Consider the following 15,498-nt stretch of genomic DNA (forward strand, 5'->3'; position numbering starts at 1 on the left):
TGCATGGCCTCTTTCTAAGCCTACCCACGAGTACCGATCAATACATGACCAGGAAACATCAAACATAGCGACACTTTTGACGTCACCGAACCACCCATGTGTGCCCAGTCAATATTTGATTGTTAATTTCGGAAAAATACTTTCGCGCAGAAGCTTTTCCGTTCAAACGACGCCCACCGATCTTGAAAAAAATGTTTTGAAAGCACGAAATGATTGCTTATTTGTTTGCTAAAGTTTAACTTAAAAGTTCAAAGGTTTTGCACTAATAAGTAAGGATTTGAAGGATTGGAACATTTTTTCGTGATATCTTTAATAATGCACATTCCTGAAGGGTCTCAAACGGCCCGCTGGGTTTCTCACCGGATCTTCTAAGCGGGTCGCGATTCCGATCCGGTAGTAGATTCATTCGCGAAGCAGCTGCTCTTGAGTTGTTAGGTCTCCATTGGAGGCGCTCGGGCAGCTGTTAGCAAATCCCACTCCTTCTGACTGAACCTTTGCTTGCCCACCGGTCCTGATGAAACTGAAAAGGCCTCCGGGCCACCAGTAATCACTCATTCATAAAAAAAAGTTCTAAAGGACGCCGAGCTTGTCACCCGCTGTCTATTCCAATCCATTAAAGATTCGTGAAATATGAACTAAGTATACGCCGCAAGTATACTTAAGCAAATTACGATCATTATCCACTAGTCTTAGAGTACAATACTTCTGAAGTCGTCGTGGCCTAAAAGGATAAGACGTCCGGTGCATTCGTATGTAGCGATGCACCGGTGTTCGAATCCCGCAGGCGGGTACCAATTTTTGTAATGAAATACGTACTCAACAAATGTTCACGATTGACTTCCATGGTGAAGGGATAATATCGTGTAATAAAAATCAAACCCGCAAAATTATAATTTGCGTAATCACTGGTGGTAGGACCTCTTGAGAGTCCGCATGGGTAGGTACCACCACCCCGCCTATTTCCGCCGTGAAGCAGCAATGCGTTTCGGTTCGAAGGGTGGGGTAGCCGTTGTAACTATACTGAGACCTTAGAACTTATATCTCGAGGTGGGTGGCGCATTTACGTTGTAGATGTCTATGGGCTCCAGTAACCACTTAACACCAGGTGGGCTGTGAGCTCGTCCATCCATCTAAGCAATAAAAAAATAAAAAAACAATATTCCTTATTTTTCAGAGTTGGAATAAGCTTGTAGAAAAGACGAATGCTTGTTGTATGGCACGGAGAAGTCATCAGTCGACGGTCCAGAGACTCAACTCCCCAAAGAACGAAGACCGCGTATCGTGCGATGTTCCTTAGTCCCAATGACAATGCATCTCACACAGTCGTACCAAGTGTTATAATTATTACGCTCGGGAGGAGCGCACGTAGACACGCCAAGCGGTGACGTTTTCCATTGTTGCAAAAGGCACGATAAAAAGAACGTATTGAAAAAAAAATCAATACGCCTGAATTAGCTTCATATGTATGTCCCTTTATACGTATTACTAAAACAGCCTGTTCAGGTTAAGCCGAAGAGTGATTTTTATTTTAACATGTTGACTGCCATGTAGGTCACCGGTGTCCTACGAGGCGCACTGAAGTCATTATGTCGATTTCTCTCTGCGATCTTCTAATGCGCCGTAATATCTAGTAGACTCTGGGAAAAACGAATCCGAAAATACTGAGAATGAATCTATTTCCTAAAACACGAAAACATAAATTAACAAACAATAGAGGGCAAAGTTAGGCAATCCAAGCGCTTAGTAACAGAAATCGACATAATTACTTCAGTGTGCCGCGTAGAGCACCGTTAATTTTTTTTCCTACCTATGTTATTAGCCTTGAGAGGTTATTTCAGCGTCTCCTTGACGTGTAGGTGAGCTCACGGGGTTCAAAACGGGAGCATAGCTAACACTGGCCCTAGCAATGCTTCGCAGAATCTACCACCGGATCAGAAACGCGACCCACTGAGAAGATCCGACGAGAAACTCAGTCGGTTGTGTCTATGGGTTAATTTACTCGTCGAGCCCTTCGTCGCCAGCGACGGGTTCGACGAGGACGATGACCGGTGCTTGTCGTACCTAAAAGCACCGTTAATGGATCGGAAGGATCCGTAGTGACGTGTTTAGGGCGACTTCGACTGCTTACCATTCGGTCCACAGGATCGAGCACCAGTGACCTGGCAACTAAGTTTTACATACTAGGTGGCAGCACTAGGCACCATCGTAGATATTTTGCAACAATGCTTAATGAAATCTTTTAACGTCATTTCCACCCACTCCAAGATGTTCGATAAACTCGATTTGAATACGCGTCAACGATCTGACAGCAATACAACAATTTTATAAGTTCGCTCTAATATGACGAGTGAAATTAATTGTTAGTTCGGTTTGCTGTGTAAGTGGATTTTTCAAATTTTTAAGTACCTACTTATTATATTATTTAAACTATACGTTCTTCAACGTAAAATTTTGGGGGTAATCAAAATCACTTTCGCGACGCTATTCCCTAAGCAGTACTGACATTACGGATTAAAATCTATAATGTTCTATGATGACAGTGTTTCGGAGCAATGTATTTTTTTTTATTGCCCTTGTAGGCAGACGAGCATACGGCCCACCTGATGGTGAGTGGTTACCGTCGCCCATAGATTTCAGCAATGCCAGGGGCAGAGCCAAGCCGCTGCTTACCGCTTAATACTCTCTACAAGCCTCGTTTGAAGAAGGACATGTCATAACGCTCGGGAAACACCGTGGAGGGGAGCTCATTCCATAGCCGGATAGTACGTGGCAAAAAAGATCTCTGGAAACGCACTGTGGATGACCGCAGTGGCTCCAGGTAACGTGGATGAACTCTACTGTATGAATAAACTAATTCACTTGCAATTCAATAACCTAATATGTATATAATCGCCCGATCTCCAATCTCATGGCATCAGTGTTATTTATTGCCAACTACAAGAAACCTGAGAAAATCGATATCTTAATTTAACGAATGTTCCGGAGAAAAAAAACTTTCAAGAATCGTTTTACCGGGCAGACTTCTTGGAAATACTTCTCCATTTAGACGATTCCTTTATTGATTTGTTTTGTTTATTTATTTAGGTTTTCTAACAGAGATATTTACAATACAATTATGTAGTTTGAAACGAGTCATAAAACGGTTCTTTGCGTGTGTACTCGGTAAGTTTTCAAGAAAACAGCATTCTTAAAACTTTATTAACACCTATTGGTAGCAGGACGTCTTGTGTGACCGCACGGGTAGGTACCACCACCCTGCCTATTTCTGTCGTGAAGCGGTTTCAAAGGGCGAGGCAGCCGTTGTACTTTAAAAACGGATGCATTAGACCTCATATCTCAAGACGTGTGGCGGCTTTTACGTTTTACATGTCTATGGGCCACTTAACACCACGATAGCCACTTAACACCAGTTGGGCCGTGAGCTCGTCCACCCATTTAAGCAATAATAATAAAAAGGGATAAAGTATACATCAAACAAAGTATGAATTAAAAAAAAACGTATATATCAAAATCATGGATCAACCGAAAAAAAAACAAAAATAAGTTTATCCTCAAAAACCAAGAAACAGTCACTGATTACAAAAAAAAACATTAAAATCACTTTAACACATTACTTTTTGTTAATGAAATTCGTACGTTAAATTTATCGTACGTATTATGGAAACAAACGAGCACGTCTTGTAACCCTTATCGATCAACCTCTCCAGAAAACAAATTAACAAGAGTCCGATAGTGTTCTCCGTAGAATTCATAATGTGCTCCAACCATAGATGGTCATCTTTGGCTACTGCCTCTTTTTTTTGTTTTTCCAAAATTTGTTTATTGCTTAAACGCACTTCTAAGGTCCTTCTAAGGTCTTAGCATAGTTACAACGGCCCCCAAACCGAAACGCATTACTGCTTCACGGCAGAAATACGTAGGTTGGTAGTACCTACCCGCGCGGACTCACAAGAGGTCCTACCACCAGTAAAAATAAAGAAATCACCCGCCGAGTGAAAGATCATTGCTTGTAGTCTGTAGAAGCTGGTAGCTTGTACCACGCATGATACAGACCTACATCAAGCTGTTGGGCCCTTGGGCCCACGGTCCGCTCCCAACATCTGCGGACCGTCCAGACCCACATAGGTCTAGGGGACGCGCGGGGACCTCGTAGGAGGTTCGGTCTCCAGCCCGAAAAAAATATTAATAATGATAGTCAAATTCAATCTAACAGATAGATTGATATGTTATTATATGGTGTATACGAATCCACAAATAGCAGCCAATACATCTATCAACGCTTGTGTTGATAACTCTGTATCGGTTTAATCCCTCAATTCCCGTCTCTGCCACGAAACAATTTTGGGCATTCCGGATTGAATAGCAAAATGGCCGTCGTGAAATCTTTGATCTCGTGTATCGACGTGGAATACAACCGCATTGGCCTGATGTCCCTGGACAGCAGCTATTGTTTACCAAAATCTTTTATTGCCAACGAAGGCAGTATAAATAAATTTAAGTAGCCCCTTGGTCATAAGTCGCGTGTTGAATTGAAATCGAAGCCATTGGCTGCCTTTTGATTCTTGTGAAGTGCTAAAAGCGTCAAAAAGCAGCAACGCTCTCCAGTGGGAAAAGGGAGGTCTTTCCAGATTTCATCGCGGTCAAAATCATGCCTCATTATCAACCCATTGTTTCAGTTTGAGGGTTCTACAAAAATAGCGCGTCTGCACACAGAAAACGTGAACAGTATCTGTGTGTAACGGCTTATCTTTAGAGTTCACGAATACCCAAGTTAAGCTATTCCATCTAGACTGTTAAACAACAAATTATGAATACCCAAACGCGAACTAGATCAAACAGTATTGAACAATTTCCCCAGTTTCCATTGGATAATGGCGGCCGGAAATGGCTCCGCCTGTGACGTCACAACGCTTCCGGCAGTACACGGACGTATAGGCATCACATGGCTATCAATATGTTATGATTTCGGGATTTCGGCATTGAATTGGACCGTTAGAAGTTCATGGAAACGAATACCTGGACTTATTCAGCTCTTTTTTCTCTGCTACCAGATTTTTACTTTGCCTGGAGACAGAGAGGTAGCAATATTACCAATCCTCGTTCAGTTTTTTTTTTTTATTGCCTTTGTAGGCAGACGAGCATACGGCCCACCTGATGGTGAGTCTTACCTAGATTCACCGTAAAGCGAAGTAGGAATTCGCTTTGACCGGTTCTAAAATGTCCATGATCTATCATTGTCACTAGGCAGCTGCAGCTTAGGGACACTGGTCACCGTACTCGCCAAACTCGGGAAAGGGTTTGCCTTGCAATCTAATCCATACATCAGCCCGCTGAGTTTCCAATCAATCCGGTAGTCGATACAACCCGGAGAGACTTATAGTGGCGGGTAAACTGGATGGAAGACAATCCAGAGGTCGGAGACGAAAAATATGGAGTGACCAAGCGTCCGAGCATCTGGATATGAGACTGAGCCACGCACTTCACTGTGCCACTGGCCGACATAAGTGGCTACAAATTACAAAAAAGTCACAGGCGGGCGCATCACGATGGTCAGCAATGAACGAGCGACTGAAGGAGGAGGAGGAGAAGTAGATGCGTCGCGAGGCTGCTACCCTTGAGCTGTTAGGTCTCCTTCTTAGGCACTCGAACAGGTATTAGCATATCCCACCTCCCTATCCATATCCCGAATTGGTGACGTGTTCATTTTCCAAATTCTAATGTAACTGGTGACGTACAAACGCGCTTTATAGACTTCTATCATGATGGAATTAGGCCTATACACATATACAATCACTTGTTCAGGCTGATTGACAAAGCACAGCCTAAGGTACTGGGACTAGAGACTTGAAATTTTGACAGTTAATCCTTAGAATTTTGTAAAATTCATCCTTAACTGGGAATTTAAGGGATGAATGATTGTGTAGAAATATTTTACAAAGAGTTCTAAATCCCAGTATTTACAGAACAAAGGCTGTCCCACCATTCGAACTGAAACGCATCTCTCTCTCTCTCTTGAATGTACGACTGTTTCAATTCGGTTCCTTACTAGGACTACTTCATATCTCGAGGTATAGGCTCTCTGGTTTCACGTTGAACCCTCACACTTGGCTGGAGTCAAGGGCACGCGTGAAACTATGGTTTTTCCAGTAATCACTACTTAAACTCAGTCAGTTTTGCTGCTCGATCTTTGTTTTGACTTTGTACTTGTCGATGCCAAGCTTCACAGATCAGCCACGCCAGACCATTCTGTATATATACTGAAAATTTATTCGGTGACTGATTCAGTGGTACAGTAGTAAGCGCTCCTGACTGTTGTTTGTGCCAAGGTTTGTGTGTGGATCCGATTGCCAGATTAGGCAAAAATTATCTATATATGTATTTATTTTTAAAAAAATGTCAGTCTTTTGTACTCATAACGCAGGGAATCCTAAATTGGCGCGAGATGACCGTACCTTATTTGTTCAAAAATATTAAATATTATTAAAATATTACATTCTAGACTCGTTGGCCATTTGACTGCTTACCTAATTAATTTTCAATGATGTCACCGCTTGCACTACATTCTCTACGAAGTGATTACAAAAGCAAATACTTCGAATCCAATCATCGCTAAAAATATTGCAGAATCGACTCGTTCGTTAAGCGAAGCGCGTTCGACCCTGATTCGCTGCAAAAAAACAAAAGGCAAGCGCGCATCTCGTATTTTAATATTTCCTTTCAATACACGCCGATATTCATATTTACGCAGACCTTAGTTCTCTATGCGAAGTCGGTTGTGTTTCTAGGCCACCTGTATCATTATTGCAGCATTATTTCTTGATGTCTTTTGTGTAGTTTAGTCACTAAATTTGTTCGTTTTTCCTTTCTTTAATTAACCAAGAGCTCCAGAAAGAGCTCCAAATCAAACAAAGGCTTTCGTCGATTGTGCAATTGCGAATCCTTAATATAATTGGACATATCATCCGTAATGAAAGCTCACTGGAACGATTATTGATTCAAGAAAGAGTAGACGGTCAGCGCTCTCGCTCGATCACCCACAAGGTGGACAGACTTGATTAAGTCATTAAGTGTTCCCTTGCTGAATGTACACGTACCGCAACAAATAGACAGAGATGGAGAAGCCTCGCAAAAGCCGCAACCAAGCAATAATACATACATAACTACGACCAGGAGCATACGATGAGAAGAAGAACTTTCATAAGCTTTTTTAAAGCCGTAAGCTTTGTTAACCAAAATTAGAACTTCGAATCGATGATTTTCAGAACGGGCCGAGTTGACGAGATTGAAAATGCTTATTTAACTTTACCCCTTCAGCAGCGATTTTTTTTAAGTACGAAAAACATGAAATAAACTGATTCTTTATTGTGATTTGTTGTACACAGAACGATTTATCTATCATCTGTGATTCTCTCATCATAAAGAAATCCCAAGATAGATAAACTGCGAAAACTCGTCTCACTGTGATTTGAGATCTCGTGGCCTTCACGAGTTCTAAATTAAATTCCATATCCATTAACAAATTTTTCAAACATTATTTTATACCTATACTAGCGACCCGCCCTCGCTTCGCTTCAGAAACATTAAATTTTATTATTGATGGCAGAGTCCCGCGATGTTATCCGCGGTTATTGTCGTATCGCGGGTGACACCGCGGGGCGAAGCACATTAGAAACCTCAAAAATAACAGTATTTCTCCATTATTTAATGGATGTTATTATACATATATACCTTCCTCTTCAATCACTCTATCTATTTTTTAAATCCGTTGCGTAATTTTAAAGATTTAAGCATACATAGGGATATAGGGACAGAGAAAGCGACTTTGTTTTATACTATGTAGTGATGTGCTTACGAGAACCATAACATAGAATTAAAAAGTACGTAGTGAGCTTAGAACACACAAAAATAAAAAAATAAATTGTAAAGTATCAAACGTAACCTGACCTTAACGAGAAAAACGACGCATCCCCAACAACTATAACACGTTTATTGGTACTCAGTTTATTCGCTTCGATTCGCATCCATCACTGTTTTTTTAGGGCTGTCAAATTTAATTACACATTTAAATTAAAAATGCATTCAATTTTTTTTTTTATTCAATTAAAAACCAACATTAATTTTGTACGAATCGGTTAATTTAGGGGTGGGTTTAGACGAAGAGAATTACTGATGGAAGGACCTCTTGGGAGTCCGCACGGGTAGGTACCACCACCCTGCCTATTTCTGCCGTGAAGTAGTAGTGCGTTTCGGTTTGAAGGGTGGGGCAGCCGTTGTAACCATACTTGAGACCTAAGAACTTAAATCTCAAGGTGGGTGGCGCATTGACGTTGTAGATGTCTATGGGCTCTAGTAACCACTTAACACCAGGTGGGCTGTGAGCTCCGCTGGCATTAGCTGACATTCATGAGTGACAGAATCACTCAAACTCCTAGCTCCTCAAGCTATATAATATGCTCGTTTGTTTTTGCAAGGGAAAAAACTATATATTATTGGGTTTTAATATGCCTTTACCCTTAGTGGTAATCCATCCACATCATCAGACTCTAGTACTGTTTGTGTATTAGAACGTTCAGATCATTTGTCTATTTTAATCAGATTACTGGTGGTAGGACGTCTTGTGAGTCCGCACGAGTAGGTACCATCGCCTATTTCTGCCGTCAAAGCAGTAATGCGTTTCGGCTTGAAGAGCGGGGCAGCCGTTTTACTGTAAAAACTGAGACCTTAGAACTCATATCTCGAGTTGGGTAGCGGCATTTACGTTGTAGATGTCTATAGGCTCCAGTAACCATTTAACACCAGGTGGGCCGTGAGCTCATCCACCCATCTAAGCAATAAAAAAAAAGTTCTAAATCTAATCGTAAGTACTGGGTACGGGCATTCATAATCTACAAAACACACGTACATATTTGTATAACCTAATGAGTTACTTTTTGTTACTCTTTTTTTTCTACCTTAGCTGATGGTCTAGAGAGACCATATCAGCGCAACCTTAACTAGTAGGTGAGCTCATGGGGCTCAAACCTGACGATGTTGCTAACACGAACCCTAGCAAGAGACGTGCTTCGCAGAATCTACCACCGGATAGGAAACGCGACCCACTGAGAAGATCTGGCGAAAAGCTCAGTGTGCTGATTTTTGTTACATGAAGCTCTTTAAAACATGCGATGAAATTAAATATGAAATGTAAACTAAAACATGATTCGCTTCACTTACTCCGCTTTCCGCTTTAATATTATAACAAAATCGTTGAGGTGACTGAAGTAAAAAAAAAAAAAACAAATAAATACCAACCCTAGTCGCGTAATCAAATAAAAACGGAATCCGGCCAATCGAGAAATACGTTTCTAATACGATTTTCAAAATCGATTTGTTTTCATTTGTATTTTAAAAACACAAAACAAAGTTCGGTTAAGATTAGTAAGACTTTAGACTGCAGAGCACGGAGCTTCCTTATGAGAATTCGGAAGCTTTATAGCATAAATCGATAGGGCTGTAAGTACTTAACCCAAAAATGTAGAATTATAGTTGTTTTGGAAATCCAAAACAAAAGCCAAACACTCTATGGGTTCGTTTTTTTGTTTTTTTCCACCCCTCCGTTTGCATCCCTCGGTGAAACGAAAATCCTTTGTCCGAATACAACCGCGGCACGATGTTGTATTCCGGAATCGTTCTAGCGTTATTTCATTAAGCTTTTTATTCATTATAACAAAAAAAAAGTGGGGAAAAGTTTTTGTTACGATCGAAAAAATACACACAATTATATGTGTAATATAGGCCTTTAAAATAATAATGAAAACATAACCAAGAATAACAAAAATCAGCTAACAAAACGAAAAAAAATAGTACTTAGCTATTTTATTTTCGCCTATTCAGATATTACATGGTACTTGTTTGAATTAGACGGATTTGCTAACAATTGTAATTTTAATCACCTAGTCAACGTTTCATTCTGGGAAGTAAATTATATCCAAATTGAAACAGTTGAGTCACGAACGACATAAGCCTGACGTCGGCAATAACATTAACAAAAAAAAAAGAATCCAAACAGAAATTGAACCTAAATCACGCGGTACTGCAGATCATCAAGCACTCGATGCAATCGACACACAACAGTAACACCTAATTCAAAGAATGACGATCCAACAAATGAAAATCATACAGGCCAGTAATTAAATTATATATTCATAACATTTCAACAGTTATTTTCCAAAACACAGACAGTCCGTTTAATATGTAATGGGAGGATAGCCAGAGGCGTACACCATTCAACTCGTCCGGGGTGAACAGAAAATTCAATTGTATTTTTACCACACGTCGAATTTTCTCGTTTAGGCTAAATACAGACTACTGCAGAGCTGGAGAGGTCTGTTTCTATGGTAATAGGGTATAGGACTCTTGGCTAGATGTAGGTCGGATCTATGTCTGTTTGTGTACGAGAAGAGCTCAGGATCAGTACAGAGCTGCAGAGGAATCTGTAGTAGTATAGTATAGAACTAGAGGCTAGATGTAGGTCGGATCTGTGTATGTTTGTGTACGAGAAGCGCTCGGGATCAGTACAGAGCTGCAAAGGGCTGTGTATATAGTAGTGTAGTACAGAACTAGAGGCTAGATGTAGGTCGGATTTGTGTCTGTTTGTGTACGAGAAGAGATCTGTACCTAGAATGTTCGGGTATTATACGGGACGTAGAAAATGGTTCCGCATTACAAATCCATAAATATGTTTGCACAAAACTCCATTAGTAAAACCGATGTTGCCCATGGCTAACCCCACCGCAAAAGATTAGGGTTGCAACACACTCAACTTTTTTTAACGATCCTTTCTATCTTTGTTTTAAAACGATTCGAATACTTTTTTTATTTATTATTTTAGAGCTTTTTTATGAAACGTAGAGTTGACTCTAAAATTAAAAACCGTTTGTCCATCCGTTCGTCATTTGTCCAATCAAAATTTGGTACGTTTTCTGTTGCCAATCAAATAATGATAATTCATAGCACTATGAATCTATGCGAGACGTTTCAACAAGGCAACGATCACAGGGAATCCTGGTAAAAATCCAAGGGTAATTATCGAAAAATACATATACATTGAATCTTGTTTTTTTGGATATACCTGCCTATATGAAAACCTATATACCTTTCTTAATTTAAAGTTTGAAAATACAGTACATATAAGGAAATTAATTAGGTATTTTTAGGTAGACATATAAGCCCGACAGCATATTGCGTAAACAGTATTTCGTAGATTTATAAATGTTTCATTTTATTAGAAATTTTTTGTACCCTATAGGTACATATCTCAATACGATCACAGCCGGTATCTTTTTAGTTATTACCCGGAAAATTCTATTCTCTGATTCTTCGATCTTTTGTCTGCTCGGACATACATTAACCTGCTCTAACCAGGGATATTAACAGCCGTGAACGCCTATGTGTGGACAACATTGTCTCATTTTATAGAACACGTCATTCCATTAGCGCACACCCAATTCGCTATATCGAATTACGCAAAAAAGTCGATACTACGTCGAATTGAAAGTATACATGATCAGGAGTTTAGTACCTCAATTAATCAATTTCTGTCAAGGAAGTTCATAAAACATTCTGTTTCTATATAAAATCTGATTAGCTTATCGCACTTAAAAACTCACGTAGACACAAACCAACAATATACTAGACTACTATAGTATTTTAATCATGTTGACCTTATATATCAATACCAATACCGTTAATATCACGCTATTTATCATAATAATATGTCTAGTTTATCGAGCGGTTTTTTTTAAGGAAACAGTCACCACAACCCTGCCCTCAAAAATCATAAAATATTCACGGTCTCAAATAAAAATGGGCGCTATGGGAATTTTTGAGGATAACAGAAAACATGGCGTCGCAACGTCCACTAGTGGGGCTCTTAAAAATTCATGCACCATCCCCCGAAACGCATTCCAAGGAATGTCGGGGACTTGCATCTAAAAACGTGTAGTCACTTATGTGTATGTACCTCTTAACTTTAGCGCCACAACCTTTCCTGTTGTGCCTCAGATGGGTGGAAGAGCTCACAGCCCACCTGATGTTAAATAGTTACTAGAACCCATAGACATCTACAACGTAAATGCGCCACCCACCTTGAGACATAAGTTCTAAGGTCTCAGTATAGTTACAACGGCTTTCAAACCGAAATGCATTACTGCTTTACGGCAGAAAATAGGCAGGGTGGTGGCACCTACCCGTGCGGACCCACAAGAGGTCCTACCACCAGTAATTACGCAAATCATAATTTTGCGGATTTGATTTTTATTACACGATGTTGTTCCTTCACCGTGGAAGTCAATCGTGAACATTTGGTAAGTACGTATTTCATTAGAAAAATTGGTACCGGCCTGCGGAATTCGAACACCGTTACATTGCTAGATACGAATGCAGCGGACGTCTTATCGTTTAGGCCACGACGATTTCTGCTGACGCAAGTAAACAAAGGCAGATCTTCGGCGAACTCAACTGCTGAGTTGTGAAATTCGCAGACGACGCCATCCGCTGGACCGGTGGTCTTATGCCCTTTCCGTTAGATTAAGATTATTAATAAATTGTCTTAAGCTAGATTTTGTATGGAATAAACGTTCCTAAAATATAATTTCTATTTCTTAAAACGTCCTCCGCGTGGCCCGCAACTTTACTAGCTTGTCTTTGTTGCAAATAAAAATACATACATGCAAATCTGTTAAAAAAAAATTACGTACCTACACAATCTTTACCATACCACATATACTCACCCTACATTGAATAATAATAACTGACACAAGTCAGACGCGGTGATCCAGCCCCAGACTAGGGTTGCCTTCGGTATAGGAACCAATATACATTTAATAATAATTGCGTATACATATTGTATCCCTACCCATTCTAGTAACCTCGAGATGTTATTCTAGATTTACTGATCTAATGCGTCACGGGGCTCAAACCTGACGTCGTTGCTAACACTAAAACCTACTACTAGTACTACTACTACTAGATATGTCATGTGGTTTCGGATCCCCCCGATCCACTAACGATGCTTTTAGGTACCCCAAGTACCGGTCATCGTTCTCGTCGAACCCACTAGCGACGAAGAGCTCGGCGAGTAAATTAACCCACAGAGACAGCCCACTGAGTTTCTCGCCGGATCTTCTCAGTGGGTCGCGTTTCCGAGATTCTGCGTAGCACTGCTCTTGCTAGGGCCAGTGTTAGCAACACACCCGGTTTGAGCTCCGTGAGCTCACCTACACGTCAAGGAGAAGCTGATAAGCCTCTCAAGGGTATCAGCATGGGTAGGAAAAAAATGTATTTTTCATAATCAATAATTTTATTGTGCTAAAAAAAGGGTTCGTGTGTTGAGACTGTTATTATTTATGGTAGTTCTGTCTGTGATTTAATTTAATTTGTGTTGTCTTTCTCGTTTTGTCTTCAGTAGATCAGCGCAGACTCTTGATAACGGTACGGGATATATCCAATTTTTTATTATTATTATGGTCAGTACCTAATCCGATAACAAAAGTTAAAGAGAATAAAAGAACTGAAAAAGTTTCCATAACATAAAAACTCGAGTCTTGTATAGTGGTTACCGCAGCATCCTGCGATACCGGGATTACGGGCCAGGATTACCGGTTTTAATCCTGGATTGGATCGCTACGAACTCTCAACAACACAATACATTTATCAGTGGTGAAGAGCCTTCGAAAACACGTGTTAATATAAAAAATATGACATGAATTCATGTTCCACAATGGGCACTTGTTTATTGGTAGATGTTGGGCATGTGAGGACTATCATCATCAGACCACAGTCGCCCACTACTGGACATAGGCCTCTATCAATTTAGGCCATTGAGTCCGATCTTCTGAGTCTCTTGATCCATGTAATCATGGTCTCCACTAAGTATTTCCACTATTACTTCTCTTTATTACCGAACTACCCGCAATTGTAGATGTTTTAGCCTAAGAGTGCGTGAGATTTTGCACGAAGTCAATACATTTTAATTTTAACTAACTAACGTACAATCAACTCTAAAATTTTACTGAAAATAATTCATGATGGAGAATTGCAAATACTTCGACAGCAAAACTAGACAAACCCCTTCTGGGCGTTCGTAGCTGACACGATTATACTTTTCGGTGATTTCCAAATTAAGAAAAAGCGCATTTTTCCCTTTATTTTGGATTGCACTAAATATGTAAGGAAGCTCTTTGGCTTCTCTAATATTAAACGGTTACCAGACCTCATAGAGATCGAAATGCTGCATCCCACCTTGAATCGCGAAATCCTCAATTGCATGGTATCAAGGTTTTTTCATATGCCGTCGGAACATACGACAGCTTAACGACTGAATGTGCACGCTGTCGTCTATTGGTTTTGGTAATTCTTTCTGCTCATTGCGAGCGAATAATGTTGTCGAAAAATGTTGTGCATTAGAAACAAAGGTTTCCCTTTAAATTGTCATTTAAAATTACAGGACATTGCAATTTTACGGTGCTATCGTTGAGACGGTAAAAAGCCTTGCGGAGTTACAACCAGACATTACCTTCGGTTTCTTGCTATAGTAACTATTTTCGTTTCGAGTAATCGCTTGCAGCTTAGCGCCGACTTGATCCCATAACCCTTGGGATCGAGTTTAATCCCTATGATCCTTGGATAACGTCGATAAATAACGCGACTGTCTTAGATAACGTCCGACTTTTTCTGATTACTATTTCTAATTAATAAAACTGCGTGGCCGCGCGCGCTCCGACAGGAAATACATCTGATTCTGCTGTAGCAAAATATCGTTAAATAAAACGTACAGAAATTCATTGACAACTATTGTTGATATTCATAAGGAACGTCAACTTAATCGAGGATTTTCCATGAAACTTTGTAGGTGCACAATGCTACTTTATAATTCAACTATCTACTGAAGTACTTAAATAGAAAAAAAGCACAAAAGAAGAGGCTGCAGAAGTAAAGTTTCGCTTTGCTGTCTAGTGGTGCGAAAGCAAAATGGGCTCAAACAAAACATCTCAAAACAATTCCTCCGAACATACGCCAATAATCTAAGAGAACCAACATCGAGAGAGCTTGAATCTCTTCGTAGACCTAGGGACTTGAATTTCTAGACAGATACGGGCACCAAATAGGTAGCGTATAAAGCTAAAATGTCTTACTAAACACAGCCTTAACTAAAAGCATTGGCCTGTTACAAATATTAGACGAACGATCGCCCATAAAACGGGAAAACAGAACATCGTGTCCAATATTATTTATGTCGGCCATTTTAAGCGAAATGTCGTCTTTTACGAGTTACCATGTTACGTGGCGTTTAACGTTATTGACTAAAATACATTTTAAATTATACAAATTTATGAGTGACGGCCTCAATGAATTGGCTTACTAGTATTGGATGAGTCGGTGGGGCGGTGGTTAATGTCTCGTGGTCTAGTGACTTGTGGACCGAGGGTCGTGACTTCGATTTCCACTTAGGGCAAATAT

General features: G+C 40.1%; 1 protein-coding gene across 1 annotated transcript in view; it reads right to left on the reverse strand.

Moving 5' to 3' along the window:
- The window catches only part of LOC101741223 (uncharacterized), a 152,218-nt gene that overhangs the window by 58,144 nt on the left and 78,576 nt on the right, over positions 1-15,498 (reverse strand). The window lies entirely within an intron of this gene.

Source organism: Bombyx mori, chromosome 23, assembly GCF_030269925.1.
Source record: "Bombyx mori chromosome 23, ASM3026992v2".
NCBI classification, from domain to species: domain Eukaryota; kingdom Metazoa; phylum Arthropoda; class Insecta; order Lepidoptera; family Bombycidae; genus Bombyx; species Bombyx mori.